The 20,760-nt window shown below is 42.9% G+C and overlaps 1 protein-coding gene across 2 annotated transcripts in view; it reads right to left on the minus strand.

Annotated features, from left to right (window-relative positions):
• Positions 1 to 20,760, minus strand: part of LOC131684696 (dopamine receptor 2-like) — a 250,964-nt gene that overhangs the window by 158,841 nt on the left and 71,363 nt on the right. The window contains exon 1 of one of the 2 annotated variants that reach the window (XM_058967815.1): positions 2,020 to 2,068. The exons of the other annotated variant lie outside the window; for it this stretch is intronic. The gene's annotated coding sequence lies outside the window, so the exon portion shown is untranslated. Of the gene's footprint in view, positions 1 to 2,019; positions 2,069 to 20,760 lie in introns of those variants that run through there. 2 annotated transcript variants of the gene reach the window in all.

Raw genomic sequence — 20,760 nt, forward strand, 5'->3', positions numbered from 1 at the left:
CTATTTTTCTCGTCTAAGTTCGACGAGTTGTTCGTCGCTGTTTCAGATTGCGATTTTGACAGTAAAAAGTAAAAAAACGCGGTGGCGGTGTGCTTATCGCAGTAACAAACCAGCTCTTGTCCATAAATAAAAGTGACAGTCATTAACACAATCAACTAAGGGTAAATATTCGTCGTCGTGATTTGTGTAAGTGTAGTGTATATTACTCCCGATTTCGCAAGTGACGTGAAAATTATTTAGAGGCACATACACCCGGAAGTGGATATCGCAACTTCCATTGAACCCAACGCAGCTTATATACTGTTTGGTGATTATAATAAACCTGGACTTCGTTGGAGGAGTATCTCCTTCGGATATGCCTTGCCAGATCTCTCTGAACTAATATTTTTGAGAGCACATTACTGGACAGAATGTCTGGACCTCATCTTCGTAAATGAAGAAGCTTCAAGGAACTACTCCATTTCAGAAGCCCCTGAGCCGTTAGTTTCGTGTGGCGTATTTCTCATCTTCCTGAACCCCGTCCACGACCAAAGCCAGTATGGTCCAATCGTCGGGTACATAAACTGAAAAGATTGCGAGCAGAGGACCAAGAAAACCATGCGGTTTGAAAATGGACAACGTGCGCTGGATCTCACAAATCGAAACGAGGCAGAGTTTTATCAAAACGCTCGCCCGAAAACTCTATACAACGCTGCCAATGAAATACCATTGATGATGAATATTTTACGGGTAAGTTCTGTTATCTGTGGATAACAGTTTCAAATGCAAGAAACTATCGAAATTCTCTGCGAAATACCCGATTTGGCAGGCCATATGCACTTGTGGTAAACGTAGTGAACCATTCGTGACAAAAGGCATACCAAAATAGTGAGATTTGCAAAAATGAAGCTAGTGACTCTTCTACATACAGGAGGTATGTCAGTCAGGTTTTCGTTATAGTGGTAACAGCGATCATTGTCATAAAAATGACGCACGATGGACACCGTTTGATGTGACTGTGGACCAGTTCGTTCTTGAATGGTATATGAAAAATCTCTGAACACTCTATCTCACAGTTTTTTTTTTGGTTAACCCGATTAATGATTTCATTTCATATCGGTGGATGTTAGTAGTGTAAAATGCATTTGTTCACATTATTATTTATTATTTGTCTAATTGTCAAAGTCAAATTGACATGAGCGTGACATTCAGCTCCTTTTTATGGTCCAAATAAAAACCAGTCCAGTTAAAAAGTATCCAAAATTCTAATAATATGGTAAGTGACATCAAAAATTCATTTTTATTTGAGGTTCATTGACAGGCTACACATTTTGTGCACCCTTATAAAAAATCAAGTCAATTCGTTGATTAGTTTCCGAGTTATCGCGTTTGCCAATTTGAAAAAACTCGGTTTCGAGAAAAACGCTATTAAAGTTGCCAAATAGATTGAAAAGTTACAGCAAATACACGCAAGGAATGCATGACTGTTTGAAACGAAAGAAGCTCAGCGTGACCACAGAGATTGCGGGAGACTATTCTAGAGGCTCAGTACTAAAAAATAAAGCGAATAAAAAAGAAGTCGATATTTTTTGCCTGCTACACCAGACGCCCCTTTAAATTCGGCTCGGGACAATGTAATGTTTGATGTGAAACTATTCATTATCAGCTGTTAGCCTTCGCATGGTTATTTCTTGCAAACGCAGTTCAGGGCCCTCTTTTTCTAACAGTTCATGAAAGGTTCTTTCATATGTGTGATATTTGTTTGTTTTGATCGGGTGAAAAAAGTAGAATGATTCGTTTTACAAATCATCCGATGGTGTCCATGATCTGAATTCATAGTTATAAATTTATCGGCGCAATGGAATATAAGGCATTGCGTTTCAACCATTTTTCAATGCGGAGAAATTTTGCAATCCAAGGAGGCAATAAGTGGATTGTTGCAGTGAGGGTAGATGCACAGAATTGATTTTATTTATGCGGGAAATTCTGCTAAATAGCTAATAATATAATAAATTATTAGTAAATAAATACGATACATACCTGCGTCTGTATAATCCTTTACTGGGTTACTAACAAGATTGTATAAACTATGGGTTTCACAATTTCATCATATATGTCACGCACATTTACCACTGATCCTTAAAATCTAATATCGCATTAATTTAACAACAAACAAACCCACTATACACCACCATCACCACCAATTTATTAAGAATTCCAATAAAAACACTAAAAAAAACTATCCGTTATTCGTCGCCAACTGGCTGGCCACTATCCGATGGGACTGTGTTTTCATCAGCACTAATTGCAAGCTGTTTGACTACAGGCTCTTTCCACGAATGTGGCACACAATTAACTTTCACAAAATGGAACCTTCCTGGTCGCTTCCGCTGGTTCCGCTGATCGGGTGCAATCTGTTACTGCTGCACTAATCTGCATTGAAATCCACTTTATTCATTTTACTGCACTATTGGAGTGCATCTACACAAAAAAAAAAATACATCCACCCATCGACTCGCAAAAAAAAATGAACTGGACCATCCGGTCATGGGACGACGCTATTGAAAAGCAATCCTTTTCCCCAAGCGGACAAGGTACAGCAGCAGCTTCACCACCTCTTTTCACCTCTTTTTGTGTCGAAAACGGAAAGCTACAACTCCGGGTAAAGGGATTAGCACAAATCGTTACACAAAAAGGTATTCTAAACGGATTTTCATCCCTGTATACAGTATGTCATCATCACCGTTATGTAGCTTGCCCGCATCAGTTGTTATTTTTTTTTTCTATTAAGCTGTTTTGAACTTTAAGAGTGTGGAGCACCCGCGTCCAGCGGTGGCACATCAGGGCACATAAAAAACAAAACAAATCACCACTCGTTCACATTGATGGACCGTCTCTTGGGAACGCTTTTCCACTGTGAAGTGCTACCTCCTTCAAACTCCAAACTATACGGTATCCTGTAACGGCACTAGCTAGCTCGTTTCACACACCCGACGCGCTCATTTACTGCAAAATGTGAGGGGGAGGGCAGTGTCCGTAAAACTGTCTCAACCGGGATCAGCAAACACTGTGTTGTTTTTCTTTTTCTTTTTTTATTTATTAAGAACCGGAGATGGCCAACGGACGCCGGTGAAAAAACGCGTGTTATCGCAATCCGCTCGCCGTGAGAACTGCCGCCAAAAACGGTTCATTTCCAAACAGCAAGTGCGGCCAGTTATCGGAGTCCTACGTGCCAGAGCAAGCAGCCAGCAACCAGCAGCGAACCAAGCAAGTGAGGTCCGAAAGCGACGCATGATCAACGGTAGCCGTGACCGTGACACGAACCGCACGGAAAAGCTCCCCCTGCCGGCTTCGTTCGGTGTTTTGTGGTCGGGATGAACACAACAGCGCAGTAGCGCCTGAAGTTCGGCTTTTCCCCTTTAGCATTCACCGGTTTTGGTTGTCGTCCTTTTTACGAATGTTGTGTGGAGCTTTTCCTTCGAGTGCCGCGCGGGGGCGGCACATTGGTCGGAGAACTTGGTAGAAACTTTCTATGCAAAATTCCTAAACGGGAAAAATTTTGGATAAAACCAAATTTTTGTGCATAAGGACACAAAATCTAACATATGATTTTATGATGCTTCGGATTCTCCTCGTCAGTAACAAACACCAACTTAATGCTAGCTAGATTAGTCCAAACCAGGATTTTAGTGTCCAACTAGTGCCAATTTGGATTTATCTAACTAGCATTAAGTTGGTGTTAATTACTGACGAGGAGAATCCGAACCCTTAAAAACCAAACAGAAACTTTCGCCTTCACGATAGTGTAAGATTTTTGAACATGTCAGCATCTATCCTGAGGGTGTAAACATTACAAATCATTTAAAAAGTTGGAAAAATGCCAATGTTTGATCCTATCATATGTCTGCTGTATCCTAGATGATGATGATAGTGTCACCTAATACCCACACAAAGGTGCGAAATTTATCCAAAAGTTAATCATTCATTCGTATGGTGACTCTTGGACCGATAAAACGTTCTTTCCAGTCCGTCCAGTATAACGCTATAAAGTATATTGCAAAGCTTATTAATCCGTTTCCGTGGTTATTTTGTGCGTTATCTGCCACTTCAAGGTTTTTGGGATTTTTATACGGCCAGCAGAGCAGCAGTGTTTCTTTTCTTGTGAGACGCCCGGATATTGTTATACAACCCGGTCAAACCATTACGAATATGATTCGGAATTCTGAATGCATTTGAGCTAGAAATCCTACTAAATCCATTCAAAATTCCGAACCGGTTCAACTTGGTTTAACTGGGAAGTTAAGTGTCGCTATGATATCACATTCCTCATTATTGTTTCTCTTACCATCCCGCAATAGGCCCGTGCCAAAATGATTCGTCCCAAGGTGAGATGGAAGTCGAAATAAAATCAACTCCGCGACTGAAATTATACCTATGCTTCTCAACCGAGCCCTCGTTATCGTTTTCGGAACAAAAACATTTTTAAATTTATTGGAGAATTTTAGGAATATCTTGAATTTGCCATGATAAGCTTCGGGAGGTAGCAAATAGTTTGAAGCTGGTTACGTACCTTTTACGAAGGAGTACAAAGCATATGTACCAGCAAACCATGTTGAAATAGATGGGGTCGTTTCCGATTCGAGTTTGAATTGCGCGTATCTGCAGAAAAACACGGGGCTGGCTGTCTTTTTTGGCCACTTGAAATGGGTTGGGCGGTCTTGCAGACTGCGCTATTACCGACAGTGAGCGACCAGCGGTATCAACACATCCTACCCCACAACATCTAGTCATTCCTCAAGATTCGACGTCCTGAACCTCCAACATCGCCAAATTTGCTACCGTTCATCGCCAGTTCTTACATCCTCTCGGCGAATCTATCAATTCGCTCCTTTGACTAGTTCTTGTATTCTTCCTCATACTCATTTCTTACCATCAACCACGAACACTAGGTCTTCCGCTTGCAATAGCTTTCGGTAATCTATCCACTTTGGTCGAGGATTCATAGTTGATAGATATTACTTCGATCAGTCTTCTCTTAATTTGTTAACCAGATACTGTGGCCGCTTAAAGCGACTTCGTAGAACTTCGGCGAGGTTCACAGAGTGTTCTATTCGCATGTCCGCACTGGTCACCGTTCCACGAAGAAAATAATTGGAGGTGATAGCTTCTTTCTCAGTAGATTCTTGTGGGACATATATCAATAGACACGTGGATTTCGTCCATTAGCTTTCATCTATCATCTAGTACACGTTCAGAATCGTTTGACTTATCCTGACCCCAAGAACTGCAGCCATCATCTTCAATCGAGAGGTCGATTGTTCTCCAAGCGTAGCAACTTTTCTGATGGACATGGCTGAGCTACACTGTGTCACCCCATTGACGAGAGCTGGCAGATATACAACACAACCGTAGGCATGCTCGCTCGCACCTGAAAAATATGACATTTTAGAGACCGAGGTCGATACAGCATCACCTAACTAGCATCGCGGGATTTAATAGGCTTCTACCTGTGGCAACAAGTTCATCCACTGCTTCCATTTGAACCGCACCTTATCAACGATCATGATGACGACCTTGTCGGTTTCATGCAAAACCGTTTCGTCATACCGGGAACCAGAAAATCCATCAACACAGAAACTCCAAAAAATGGAAATCGCGACTGTTTCCTGCACTCGTTTCCTGCTGTATCCCAGAGCAGGTGATCCCACCGACTAACCACATCTGAAACGAGAAGAGAAACCAGTTTAATAACAGCGAGAACCGACTCAAGTGTCCCGATTTCCCCGTAAGCAACGTGTAGCCGGGAAGAGTTCTCAGACGCGTCAACGATGTGACCTCATTCCAACCAGGAAAAGTACCACCACAGAGAACAGACGTCCATCTGCAGCATTCAACTTGTGTAAAATCTCTAACGGTTTCGAAGGTATTTTGGATATCTAAACCAGGTGCGCAACTGTCGTCATGTTTTTTGTGGCTGAGTGCGACAGAATTGACAGCGGTTATTCCTCTGCCCAGTCAAACTAGTCCGGAACCGGTTCGGACTTCCAGCATGAATTCCAGCTCAAATGCATCAACCGATAGAATCGGAATCGGTTGTTTTCTTTGAGCTAGATTCCATGCAGAATCCATCCAGGATTTCGAACCGGTTCCGGAATCGATTTGACGGATAGTTGGGATAGGTTGGTGTGGCGGCGCTAGTGTTTTTAGTATATTAATTCAAATGTTTACACACGTTTTTTAAATATTTTTGTTCGATCATGGATGTCTGTTCTCTGTGGTACCACTAAGACTAAGTCAGATCTTAATACATAAATCATCATCACAAATCGTGACTTCCACTTGCTCGTACCGGTTCTGGTCAAAGAAGATACGCATAAACAGACTCAACACCGACCGAAATATATCTGCCGTCAAACTTTAGACCACAGATACAGCAATTGGAAAGTCCATCATCTCATCCCGTCAAAGATCGCGCAATAGCAGGCTAGCGACTCCAGCTCATCCGACCATAGCTGACACTAGCTCTAGTGGATACCAGAACGACATCTGAAGAAACCTAGGGGATAAACAAATTCTCAACGCCTATCTGTAGTAACTTCCAAGAAACTCACCTATCAGATAGTACCAATTTCTCATCTTGGCTCGGAAACGAATATTCTTGGGCAGCCTCGAGCAAAACCAATATTTACCTATACCCTCAACCAAGGGCCCCCTTATCATCGAGTTCACCATGTCCACAATCGCATTACGCAGCAACGAACCCGCTTCCTGATCATGGGACGTTCAATACTCATAACATTTCGTGGGGCTCATGAAGAAGTAATCGCAGAGGCCATGAAATTGCTTTGATAGCACAAACTGGTCTGACCATCTACTCCAGTTCCTTAGCCGGGGCATGCGGCACTACTGACGACATGACTCACTACTCACTACCCTCTAACTCCTGTGGTCGACACTGGATCTTCGGTAGCGCGAATTGCTACATTCGATGAAACCGTTTCGGATTCTCTCGATCACAGTACTCACCGGAAGAATTGCACTGCTGAAGAGAGTATCCCTCGGACCAGCGGCACCCCTCCACCTTACGCAGTTCACTGGTGGAACTCGGAAGTCAGCGAGGCGATCAAAGCCCTCAGAGCACCCATCCCGAGAAGACCCCCAATGAGAACAGCGATCACTTGCTTTCTGACGTCTGCGCAACCCAGCAACGACCCGCCGAAAATTACCAACAATCTCGAAGAATACTTCTCTGTGCTCCCTGCCGATACGGTCCTTCCATCCTTCGCCTTAACGGTTAAAATGAGAACAGAAAACAACCCCTTCGCTTTCCCGATCGATACCGGGTAAAACTACAATCGAGCCTTCTCCGGGCAGGAACTATCGACAGTTCTTGATTCGGCCAGACGCAATTCCGCCGGCTTAAACGACATCGGATACCCTATGCTTAGGCACATCCCCTGGAACCTTCCAGCTTCTGGAAGACAGCACTTGTCGTTCCGATTACTAAACGATGCGAAGGAACATGCTCACCCAGCGACTTTCGCCCCATCAGTTTACTATCCTGTGTAAGGAGAACCATAGAACGCATGACCAATCGCCAGCAGATGACCCATCTCGAAGAATGTGACGCACCTTGAAGACACGCCGATATTGCAACGTTGGATATCGCCAAGGCATCTAATACCATCTGGCAAGAATCCCGGAAGACACCACTGAATGCTTCCCAAAGGGGAACCGCTGTCCACCCTGCTGCGCTCTTCTTGGCCATTAGCTGGGAAGGAGAGCTAAGATCGTTCGGCTTATCCTTCCCAGCGAGGGCGGATTGGTGCATCTAGATCTGGGTAAGCGAAAACTCCTTGTTGATTAGCTACACCGACGGCGTTCCAGCACCAGAAATACTGTGAGTGCCCAAACCACGGGCCGGCACTTTCCGACGGATATCTTTCCGTTACACACGCGCTTTTCACTTCAAGTTTTGTGGCGGTCAGCTATCCCGAAACTGCGTATCGAGAACGGCTGTTTTTTTCACCGTGGTCTCACACTATCTAATTTATCTCTGCGATGGCCGCCTTGCACCCGACAAAAACAAAAACGATAAACCGTCTCGGAGCATAGCTGTCATCGCCCTGGCAGCATACTCAGCAACCAATTTATCAGCAAAAGGAGAACGGTGACCTAACTAATCCCTATGTTATTTATACAGAAATATGAAACAAAATTTTCTACACCAATCTAGACCAACACAATCGTTCACAAAAGCTGAAACAAACAAAATTTACAAGAAATAGTGAACAATCATAAGGAACAGTGGTAATCATTATGTTACATAAACAATACACTCTACGAAGAGAATACGTACAAATAGGTAAATTTTCACACAGTGCTAAATTGTTACCCAGGCGGGTTACAAGCTGAAATTTACTCCGGCAAGAAAAGAATAGGATCCTAACACTTATAAGTAGAGGTTTTCTGACTTCTTAGGTTCTGATCGTAGCTGCTCGGTAGACTCTTGAAGACAGGGCGGCCAACTATCATAATTACAGATTGCAACGGCCGCGTTCTTTTGGAACGTTTTCCGGTTTTGACCATTAGCTTAGGGAGGCAAGCAAGGCTCATTTGATGGAACCTCCTTAATGACGGTGGCGAAATAACTTCGGGTCCACTCAATTCCCGTGCATGACACAGGTAAACACCGCAATGACCTATCTCAGGTGAATCCTCTGTTCAGCTTCCCAGTCAGCGTGGCAAGCAGAAAGTTAGCAAAAGTTGAGCAAAGCGAAATTGATGCTGGCAGAGTTTCTGCGAGCATTTTGCGCGATTTGTGCGAGAATTCTGGCAACGAATTCGCTCAAATGCAACAACCGTTTCTGACAGAAGCGGTTAAACCAACCGATGCTGCTCACTTTTATCCAGAATAAAGTCAGAAATGTACGGCCAAGATCTCTGCACGCTTCCTGCCACATCTTTGTCAGATGTTTTGCTCGATTCGTGATAAATTCTACCAGGTAGGAATTGCCAGGATCTTTGCACAGTTTATGTCCGAGTTATGCCAGGATTTTGCTCGGTTCCTGTCAAAATTTGCCAGAAAACACGAGCGAAACCGAGTTCGCCCTACGAACGAAGGATACGCGCAGAAATCTGACAGGACTGCCAAACCAAGACTTACAGAAATCTAGCAGAGCGGTCTCTGCCAGAAAATTTGCTCACTGGGTTGCTTCGCAGGTGGAGCAGAGCTAGCCTCGATCGGTGAATCTTCCACTGTGAGAGCGGCTTGGTGTTTCTTGGGTTCTTGATGGTTAGCCGGGAAAGCGAGTGGCTCCTTTGCGGTTAGTTTTCTCGAACTACGGAATGGCACTTCTGCGGAGAACTCCACACGCTACAAACGCGCACTTGTTCGGGTCGAATGCGTCCAGCGAGAGATTAATTACAGCCGAAAACCAACGACCTTCAACCAAACATGATTCAACACTTTCCACATTTACTGCTGCTTTTTTTACTAAAACAAACCAACATCATCTCAACTGTCATCACCAGTGAGCAGCATAACCAGCACTTACGTTTTTTTGCTATATTATTTATACAAATCCACGCAACAAATGTTATCCAACCTATCTGCACGAACAAAGTTGTTCACAAATGCGAAAACGAACAAAATTTATAACTAAAGGAGAACGATACAGAACAGCGGTGAGCATAAACAATACACTCTGCGGAGAGTTTAACACAAACTAGGTACTTTTCAACTCAGTGCTAAATTATTACCCTGTTAGGTTACACACTTCCAGCTGATCCGATCCGACCGGAATAGAACTGGATTTTGGATGGGCATACCATTTTCTGCCAGGATTCGAATTAAAAGTCCTGCTTATTTCAGTCGGTGTTCCGACTTAAATGCAACAGCTGATTCCGAATAAATTTCGCTCCAAACCGGTTGCGCTTGAAATCTGGTGGAATCCAGACATTATGGCGAAATTCAATCGAATTTAAGCTATACTTCAATTGGTTGTGCTAGTGTACCGCTAGAATTAACTTCGATTCCAGATGGAATGTTTCTGTTCAATGACGATCTAACGACGGTACTAAATGTACCAATATTTTCGCCCATATGCACATTTTACTGAATATTTTTAACTGCGGTTGTATGCGTTCTCTCTCTAGAGACAGTGGTACCACAGAGAACAGACATCCATGATCGAACATAAACACTAGCGCCGCCACACCAACCTATCCCAACTATCCGTCAAATCCATTTCGGAACCGGTTCGAAATCCTGAATGGATTCAGTATGGAATCTTGCTCAAAGAAAACAGCCGATTCCGTCTCTATCGGTTGATGCATTTAAGCTGGAATTCATGCTGGAAGTCCGAACCGGTTCCGGACTAGTTTGACTGGGTAGAGGAATAACCGCTGTCAATTCTGTCGAACTCAGCCACAAAAAAACATGCCGACAGTAGCGCACCTGGTTTGGATATCCCTACTACCTTCGAAACCGTTAGAGATTTTACACATGCTGAGTGCTGAAGATGGACGTCTGTTCTCTGTGGTTACAGCCAGAATTCATTTCGGTTCATTGGTGATCTAGTATCGGTAACAAATATGTCCAAATTTTCGTTCAAGCGCAAATTTTTCTAAACAATTTTGCAGTGTCCAGCTAGATTTTATAAAAATGGACTGACGTTAGGGAAATAGACAATGCTTCATGTTGAGCGAAGGACACACCTGCATTACCGACGTTAGATTGCCAATTGTTTTCGAAATCATTTTTGATGTAGGATTGATTCAGTGATATTTTCTAAAGACCTATCGCTTTCAATGAATTTTTCAGTATGTCTCGTCAGAGAGCGATCAATAGTGAGTAAACCGTAAGGAACAATGGGATGAAAGTATAGTTCATTGGATTGGATGTAAATAGGGATTTTATTCGCGTAATGTTCAGGCGCCTGTTAAAGTGCGTCGCTCGTCTCTTTCGTATTAGGCTCACGCTTTGTAGCAAGGGTTACCAAGACATCGAGCACGTTGTTTGGTCTTGTGCGAAATATGATATGTTTCTTTCAGAAGATTTCCAACCGGTTCAGGGAAGATTACCCAACGGCCCAGCTCGTGGCATTTTGAGAAGCCAATACTTCTCTTACTTGTTGTCGATTTACCAGTTTCCTGCTAAAATTCAAATTGGAATTCCGGTTGATTTCAGTCATCACGCAATAACCGATTCTAAATGAATTTCGCTCGAAACCTTGCAGTTGGGTAAAACTACATCCACATACCATGGCGAATTTTACTCGAATATCAGCTATACTTTAACAATTTGTGCTAGTGTACAGCAAGAATTGATTTCGTTTCTAGTCGGAATTTTCCAGTTTATTGCCGATCCAGCTTCGCTAACAAATACGTCCAAAGTTTTGAACAGACGCAAAATTTTCTGAACATTTTTCAAATATCCTGCTAGATTTTATAAAAATGGACTGACTTTAGGCAAATAAATAAAGCTTCATTCTGAGCGAATACCACATCTGCATTACCGACGTTAGATTGGCAATCGTTTTCGATATCATTTTTGACCTAGGACGGTAATATTTTCGAAAGACCTATAAAGTTCAACGAATTTTTTAGTATGTCTCGTCAGAGAACGATCAATAGTTAGTAAACCGCATGGAACAATGGGGAGTTAGGGCGGTGGCAACATTCCATTATCTCCAAGGTACCGACGAAAGCATGGTTCAAGGGATTGGATTTAAGTCAGAATTTTATACGCGTGATGTCCAGGCGCATATCCAATGACTATACGTTCGACGTTCATCTCTTTCGTAATGGGTTTACTGATGGTTATCTTTGCATTTTTTTGCGAGGATTACCAAAACATCGAGCACGTTGTTTGGTCGTGTGCGAAATATTGTGGTGCTAGGTCCCTTGTAGAAGATTGCCTACGGGCACGAGGAAGATCACCCAGCGTTTCGCTTCGTGACATTTTGACAAGCCGAGACCTCTCTTACAACCTGTCGGTTAATATATTTTTTTGTAAACCATGAATTTACAAGTTTGATTCTTTCCTTGTTAGCGTTGTTTCCTTTTGCCATCCTTTTCCTTGGCAAAACGAAACTTGTCAAATTGCATAATTAGTTTAAGAAATGCTTATATTGTTTATCTAAGTTTTAAGAATATACTAAGGGCCCTATTCTCACAGTCACGTCACTAAGTGACTAGAAGGAAATTTTCTTCTAGTCACTAAATGACGTGACTGTGAGAATAGGGCCCTAAATTGTGTGCCCTAATCCCAACAGTCACGTCACTTAGTGACTAGAGGGAAATTTTTGTTCTAGTCGCTAAGTGACGTGACTATGAGAATAGGGCCCTGTAACTGGATAGGAACGATCCGGAAGCTGGAAAATGCACTGGTTGAGCTATGGCGAAATGAAATCGAGTTTGAGAAGCCACAAATTATCTCTTAATCGTCTAAGACGGGTTACAGGTACAAAAATGGACGCTTATTTGAAGATCCGTTGTACGCCGTCTAATGTTGGCCCAACGAAGAACCCTTTTTAAAATATCCGTTTCTTTGGTATACAAGTAGGCAGGTGATGTACAGCCGGAATTAATTTCGATTATACTTCGAAGCTTCCGACTTTCCGATCATTTTCGATATAGATTGACGATCTAATGTCGGTAATGTAGGCATTCTCTTGTTGTTGTTGCTTATGTCATTCTTGCTTGACTCCGAAACTGAGTCAGATAGCAACCCCAACCGCTGCCAGTTCCCACATTTTGACAGCAGTTGGGGTTAGAAGCTGATTCCGTTTCTCTTCATCTTTGCGACAACTAACTGGACATCTGAGAAATTCTTAGCCGAAGTTGCGCCTGCGAGAAAATTTTGACACGTTTGTTACAGACGCGACGCACAGTGGCGGGTCTTCGAACAAAAGTCGAACAAAACCTAAAATGTTGCCTAATTTGGTTGAAAATCACATGTTAAACTAATTTTGAGGTGCTTAATTTTCAATAGAATGCATAAAATTTTGTATATGTATCGTCCAAAATTTGAGAAGCTTAGTAAAAATATACAATATCAATAATTAATACATAACTTTTTGAGGTTTTGTCCGGCCACATCACATCTGGGTCAGCCATCGAAAACGCTATAAGAAAATGGTTGGGATTAGCGTCCACTAATTCGTTTTTGTGTTTGCGAAATACTGGACTGTAGTTGTACGTGGATGATCCCGATTACATGTTCGTTTTTGTGTATCATCACGAATTGCTCGAGCGTTTGTATGTTGACGTATTCGATCGCGTGGCCGTTTGTATGCCGCGTGTAACTTGGCGTGTATAAATTTGATTTTATAATCGTGTGGCCATTCGCATATTCGCGTGCGTCAAGGTACAGTGTCATGTCGTGCAATGAATGAATAAAGAACGCTTATGAAATAAAAATAAAACTAAATAAAAAATTTATGAAAGTAATTCTAGCTCAGACCGAAATTCTTAATCGCGTTTAATAAAAACCTCGATATTTGGTATTATTCGAGTAGCTTTCGCACGCGAGTCTATCTACCCAATATGTTTTACACTTACCGATACAGTTCGCAAATCATAGCCACTACTGGCCACTCCACTTCGATTGAGGGGAAATTTGAAATCCTTACCGTAAAACCAGTGAATAAAAAGCTTTCATAGCTGTGTTCATCCTGTTAGATTTCGCTTCTATCCACCAAGTTCGAGACCCAGTCACATCACGATGCACGTCATCATACTATGTGTCGCCATCATTGCCGCCGTTCTCTGGCCAGACAGATGGGAGACAGATGGGAATGCGTAGTGCGGAACCAGCAACTTATATGCAGCTCGACCATTAAATTTCCAGCTGGAACCTGCGGGACCTTGTCCTTCGTCGGTGACGTTTCATGGTGCGTGCGACGCTGGCCGGAAACGCGAAAGAAAATGCGAACCATTTTCTGTGGAAATAATTACACATCGGCGTGTTTGGTGCAAGGACGACGACAACTCATCGTTAACTATGAGATATTACGGCATTCTGTTTGTTCAGGGAGAACGGTCGAAATCGGTGCAAATAGAGGCGGACTGCTGTTAAGTAATTGAAATTTAAAAAATTAAATTTGAGTTATTGTAGAAAATGTAATTAGATTATCATTTGGCAGTACGCGGCTCAACAAGTTTAAGGTTGAGAAACGAAATATTTTTAACTTTTTAATGGTTTCATTTAGAGGAAAGCTTTTAATTTTTCAACCTGATGGCACTATCACGTGTTGCTTCTTGATTGTTTACCTTTTCCGCAATATACATCCAGCCCTTCTTGTCAGACTTTTTGAATCAACGTTATTGGGCTGGAGTCCCGGTCAAATAACTCGGAATTTTATAAATAATCCTGAATGGAGTCCGTATGCATTCCAGCTCAAAAGCAACAACCGATTCCGGAACCGATTGAGTCGGAATCGGTTGTAGCATTCGAGCTTACTGCCCACTGAGAAGCCCTAAAAAATGTTTCAAAATCATTCAACACGGGTCCCACGAAGGACGTCTGTTGAACGGTTATTTGAGCGTTGTCCAATGTTGTTTTAATGAACGTCCTTCATTCGACGATTTTGAAACAAACATTCAAAATTGTGAACCGGTTCCGGAATATGTTTAATTGGGTTATCTTGCTCTAGCCCAGTCACCAAATTTTCTGGCAGCCCTGTCAGATTTCTGCGCGTATCCTGTCGGGTTAGTTGAGTTAGGGCGAACTCGGTTTCGCTCGCGTTTTCTGACAAATTTTGACAGGAACCGAGCTAAACCCTGGCATAACTCGGACATAAACTGTGCAAAGATCCTGGTAATTCATACCAGGTAGAATTTAGCACGAATCGAGCAAAACATCTGACAAAGATGTGGCAGGAAGCGTGCAGAGATCTTGGCCGTACATTTCTGACTGGATTCTGGATAAAAGTGAGCAGCATCGGTTGGTTTAGCCGCTTCCCAGTCACCGTGGCAAGCAGAAAGTTAGCAAAAGCTGAGCAAAGCGAAATTGATGCTGGCAGAGTTTCTGCGAGCATTTTGCGCGATTTGTGCGAGAATTCTGGCAACGAATTCGCTCAAATGCAACAACCGTTTCTGACAGAAGCGGTTAAACCAACCGATGCTGCTCACTTTTACCCAGAATTTAGCCAGGAATGTACGGCCAAGATCTCTGTACGCTTCCTGCCACATCTTTGTCAGATGTTTTGCTCGATTCGTGCTAAATTCTACCAGGTAGGAATTGCCAGGATCTTTGCACAGTTTATGTCCGAGTTATTCCAGGGTTTAGCTCGGTTCCTGTCAAAATTTGTCAGAAAACGCGAGCGAAACCGAGTTCGTCCTAGCTCAATTAACCCGACAGGATACGCGCAGAAATCCGGCAGGGCTGCCAAACCAAGACTTACACAAATCTAGCAGAGCGGTCTCTGCCAGAAAATTTGCTCACTGCCCACTGAGACGTCCAAAAAATTGTTTCAAAATCGTTCAACACGGGTCCAACGATGGACGTTCGTTGAACGGTTATTTGGACGCTGTCCAAATTGGTCCAACGAACGTCCTTCATTGGACGATTTTGAAACCAACCGTTCTTAGAGGGTGGGTTCTGTCAGAAACGGTTGTTGCATTTGAGCGAATTCGTTGCCAGAATTTTCGCACAAATCGCGCAAAATGCTCGCAGAAACTCTGCCTTTCTGCTTGCCACGGTGACTGCCAGGATCGTCGTCTTATTGTTTTCTTTTGCCAATCCATTTGTTTATCGTTTGTTTGATTGTTTATATCTTGCTAATAATCCTAAAACGGATGTTTCTGAAAGTTTTCTGGTTTCCTAATCGACTGAATTATCCTTTGATCGGGAAAAAAACTCCGAATAACTTCAAACGATTGAATTTTTCCAACGGATGACTAGATTTCATTCTATTCAAATTCAAAGCACCTTTAACTCCACTGTCCCAAATAATATGCAAACGAGCAACGGGTGGCATGGCGTAGCGTTTCAAGCTGTTGGAAACCTTATGCCAAAGCTGATGTAGTACCAATCGACACTGCCGCTTGGTCCGCCCACGCACCGTCCAGTCCACGTCCAGGATCTCGTCTCTCAATCTGCTGAATCTGATTGCTTTTTCTTTCTCTGCTGCCGCCTGCATATATCTCGCGCTTTTTGGGGCGATACGGACGTTCGTTCAGTCAGTCAGTATAAACGAATCTTCCCAGCAGACGACGACGACGGCAGCGTAACTTTGAAGGGTGGGAAAGTTTATGCTGAGTGCGGAGTAATCTGAATTAAATCACAGCTCGCAGACTGCAGTTGAAATGGAATGGAGAAAGCATACGGCAAAGTTTTCGTTAGCTTGTTTGGAAAATCTTATCCCTCGTTTCGTAGTTTGCCGATTGTTTTCGGCTGTAGGGTAGTGCGGGATAATCTATTCTCGTTCGAAGTAAAGACGAAAATATTCGTTTGATTGACTTCGAACATGTAAAATATATTTGGATAGATGTATCGCAGAGAACAGATGTCCATCTTCAGCATTCAACTTGTGTAAAATCTCTAACGATTTCGAAGGTAGTTAGGATATCCAAACCAGGTTCGCTACTGTCGTCGTGTTTTTTGTGGCTGAGTTCGACAGAATTGACAGCGGTTATTTCTCTACACATCAGTCAAACTAGTCCGGAACCGGTTCGGACTTCCAGCATGAATTCCAGCTCAAATGCATCAACCGATAGAGTCGGAATCGGTTGTTTTCTTTGAGCAAGATTCCATACTGAATCCATTCAGCATTTCGAACCGGTTCCGGAATGGATTTGACGGATAGTTGGCATAGGTTGGTGTGGCGACGCTAGTGTTTATCGTATAATAATTCAAATGTTTACACACGCTTTTTAAAAAATTTTGTTCGATCATGGATGTCTGTTCTCTGTGGATGTATGATGTTTTTTTGGTGATCTAACGAAGCTTATCGGAAACTAACTAGACTATTAAAAGTAAAACGTATGTTGCTAATCAGATGGAACTTACCTGGGCTCTGACGAGACGAAACTGAATCGGATTTGAACCAGCCAGATTTTGACATTTGCAAATTCACGGATACAATACTAATCCAAGCGTACGAACGAGCTCTTATTCTTGGTATTCGCACTTGTTGCAGGCACGGCCTCCTTGCATTCAGTTTACTTCGATGGAGTTTCCACATTTTCTGAATAACGAAAAAAAACCCACTGGGGCGCAGTCATAGGTATGCTCGATTCCCACAAACATTGTTGCTGCATTCGCTGCTCATATATGATTGGGCATGCCGGAACATTGCATGTCAATCGATTATGATATCGTGCAAACATATTGGTGCAAAATTTACCTTTACAGGAGGAAATGCCGTTGTCGAGGGCTACTATCAGGGGCTAAATAGACAGTGAAGCTCTGAGTGGCATAGTATCCTAGGTAAGCATGTGTGCCTGTGCCTGTCTACCATGTTTATAGTTATAACTATTACTAAAAAGCTTGCAATTACACCGCGGCATTGATATTGAAAAGATTGAGAATGGCTCGATGTATTTCCCATTGATTGACATGTAACAGACAGCAATATCGAACGATTTGAGTGCTAAATATGCTAAATACATTTATGAAGCTAGCTCCCGGTTTCCCTTTTATCATTTTTTATTCTCTGCATACAAGAGGCCCTCTGGCTCCTCTGCGTACTTGAAGCATTGGTTTATTTGTTTATTTGTTGTACCTTCACCAAAAGGCCCCTTGGCCCCAATGGTGGTGCTTAAACTAATAAAATTGACATTATTTTAGCTTTTATCGAATTCCTCCTCAAGTTAAAGTCAAAAGCCATCGCCACACTGTTAATACACGCTGAACTCCGGTAACAGCGCCCTGGCGGCCATAGTTGGTTCTCCTGAACGGAACTCGCAGAAAAGAGATTGCGTAGAGCTCGAACGCGAGCTTGAAGGCGTCCGAGGGCTCGAGAGTAGTCCATCCGGATTCTTAGAGTTTCGACCCGTATTAACTGACAACGGTTTTCGTAGCTCGGCAGTTGAAATCTGTTTTGCCAAGGACCGACCGATGGTTCCGACCATTTACTCGAATAGTCCCCCGGGGGTTAATCATCCTACTTCAACCGAGAGTATTCCAGCGGCCATAATTTTTACTTAAATCATACTTCCTAGAGCGGCTTCTCGGCCTAGTCCCCAAAAGTGGATTTAGCCTACTCCACGGGACGACCGGTAGGGTGCGCTTATCTGAACTGTCAGCTCCGGTCACTAATTCGTTGATTTCCTCTCCATTCCCACTGTAGCTCCACTTGAATACCCAGTTAAGCTCAACCGGAAATTAACCGGAATTCTGGCAGGTTCCAGTTCGTATTCCGGCTCCAGTGACACAACCGATTCTAGTTAGAACGTCCTAGCGAGCGCAGCTGCTACCCGTTATTATCGTCTGGCGTCCAAATCGATCAAAATGTGTTGGGTGTGATCTCGCTTTAGAGGCAATGTACAATCACTGTCCCCAATGCGACAATCATGTGGTTTTTCTGGGACGTCATCATATCATAAAAAAATCATATCCCAGTGATAACATAAGAGCTTGTGCACTGGACCGGAGTCCCAAGGGTTGCAGATTCGATTCCTGCCTCTGGGGGAATTTTTTTTTTCACAGAATTGCTTTCGCTTAACTCACCATTTCGATATGTTTTACCCATTGGGTACCACCACACAGTCTTAAATAAGGGTTTGTGCATTAGGCTGGAGTCCCAAGGGTTGCAGGTTCGATTCCTGCCTCTGGGGGGATTATTTTCGCATAACTACTTTCCCTTAACTCACCATTTCGATCTGTTTTCTTTGTTGGACACCACCAAAAAGATTTCAAGTTGATAGATGAACTGATCCGAGAGTACATCGAAGTGGACTGAACAAGGAAAGATGTACATTACTAGTGGAAGAGATATTCGTCGAGGGACAGCGGAAGAGAATCGTTCAAGGGATTTACGAATAAGTTCATCTCGGTTTTGAGAAGACACTAGCAGCGGTGAAGGAACGCTTTTTCGGGCTACACATGAGCAGCGAAGTGAAAAAGCAGTCTCACGACACTTACGATGGCAGAGCAGAAGCAAATTGCTCGGTGGCCTTCCTCCTTCGTTTCGCTGAAGAACTTGTCTCCTCGTCGTGGTTTGTGTTGGTACAACTTTTGCGACAGTTGACCATATAAACGCTGGTATAGTTCGTGGAAAACAACATATTTCTGTTGTTCTGTGTTGCGGAAGTGATTATGTCGGACAATAGGACATAGCTTATTTCTGCAACGTTCCAAAGTCGAATGAAGTACAAAAGTTGATGCACAACTATATACGAGCGACGAAAATTTAAATGGCTCAACATGCTTCTCATTCGACTAACGAACGATGAATGAAGCACAAAAACACATGCAAAATTTATGTTACATCCCAATAATCGATTAAGTCCCTTAGGTGCACCATATTGCCGGTTCTGCCTGAAATAGACTGAGAAAATTAATGTTTTCCGGAAGATATCACTCTGGTCATACATAGACCCAAATGTACTAGATTCAGCAGTAGCTATAATAAGTGAACCCCCTCCACAAATCATCTCTTTAAATTTTTGCAATTTTGAGACATGCCGTACTTACTTCCCACATGCATTTAATTCTGCTTAGTACAACACTTTTTCCCGTTCTTCGCCACTTCTAGATCTTTATAAAAACAAAACCAGCAAATATCGGCTAGTTGGACATTACCACTGCCACACACACACGTACACGACTGGTCAACAATGGTTCGGTCGAGCGTAAGGCTGCTGCCGGATAAGGAAGAATGTTTTCTTTATTCATGATTGGTTTTATTGCGACTCTCTTGACCTAGAAAAGGCTCCCAGGCCAGCAAGCTGCTGAAGCTGTTGCCTCTATTGCCACCTCGAGGCAGGCTGGCAGACAGGTTCCTTGTGAGTAAGCCTTAATTCAGTGAACGAACGAACGCAACAGTATCGAGGGTAAGGCACTAGGATGTAGGATAAGTTTTCCAGTTATATACCGACCGAGCGGAAGAAAAAGTGCACTTTATTGTTTCGATCTCCTCCGGGATGCTCTTGAAAAAAAGGGTGTGCTGCGGTGATGAAGTTTCTTCCGTCAAGTGCACGTGGCGAAAGTTCAGAGATGCTTGATCCAAACGAAGCATGGAAAAACACTCGAACAACAACTTCCGAAGGAGTAAAAGTAAACAAAGGTACACATAAATTGACTTTAGAGAGCAGTGCTGCACTGAACTGAAGGATGCCGTAAACAAAATGCCACCGCTTACGTCAATCCGACACGAGTCAATGGCAGGGTAATTGAAAGTTCAGACCAACTAAATCGATTTGCATCCCCCGCCACCAAGAAACTTTAATTGGTCTCAGCAAAGGTCAACTGAGCTGATCCGGTTCAATCACAAGTGCTGAATTCATAAATTCTCGTCATAAAACTTGATACTGTGCTCCGCTGACACAGCATTCTCCGAAAAAAAAAATACTTTCCCGTCATATTCATTGAGGTCACTCTGTCCGCTGTGAAAGCCGCACAAAAAAAACCGGGCGATGAGAATTGAAAAAGTCTTAATTCCCCTTTCCTCTTCGAGAAAAATGGTTTGGTTTTTTGCAGCTTTGTACTTTTCCCAGCTTTGGGTACTTTTCCCTTGCGCTCTGTAGGAAAAAAAAGAAGAAACGAAGCATGAATGAATGAAAAAAAGTAAACGGTGAGGTAAGCCACTGAAACCGGAGGTTTCTCTATAC

The sequence above is a fragment of the Topomyia yanbarensis genome, chromosome 1 (genome assembly GCF_030247195.1).
Source record: "Topomyia yanbarensis strain Yona2022 chromosome 1, ASM3024719v1, whole genome shotgun sequence".
NCBI classification, from domain to species: domain Eukaryota; kingdom Metazoa; phylum Arthropoda; class Insecta; order Diptera; family Culicidae; genus Topomyia; species Topomyia yanbarensis.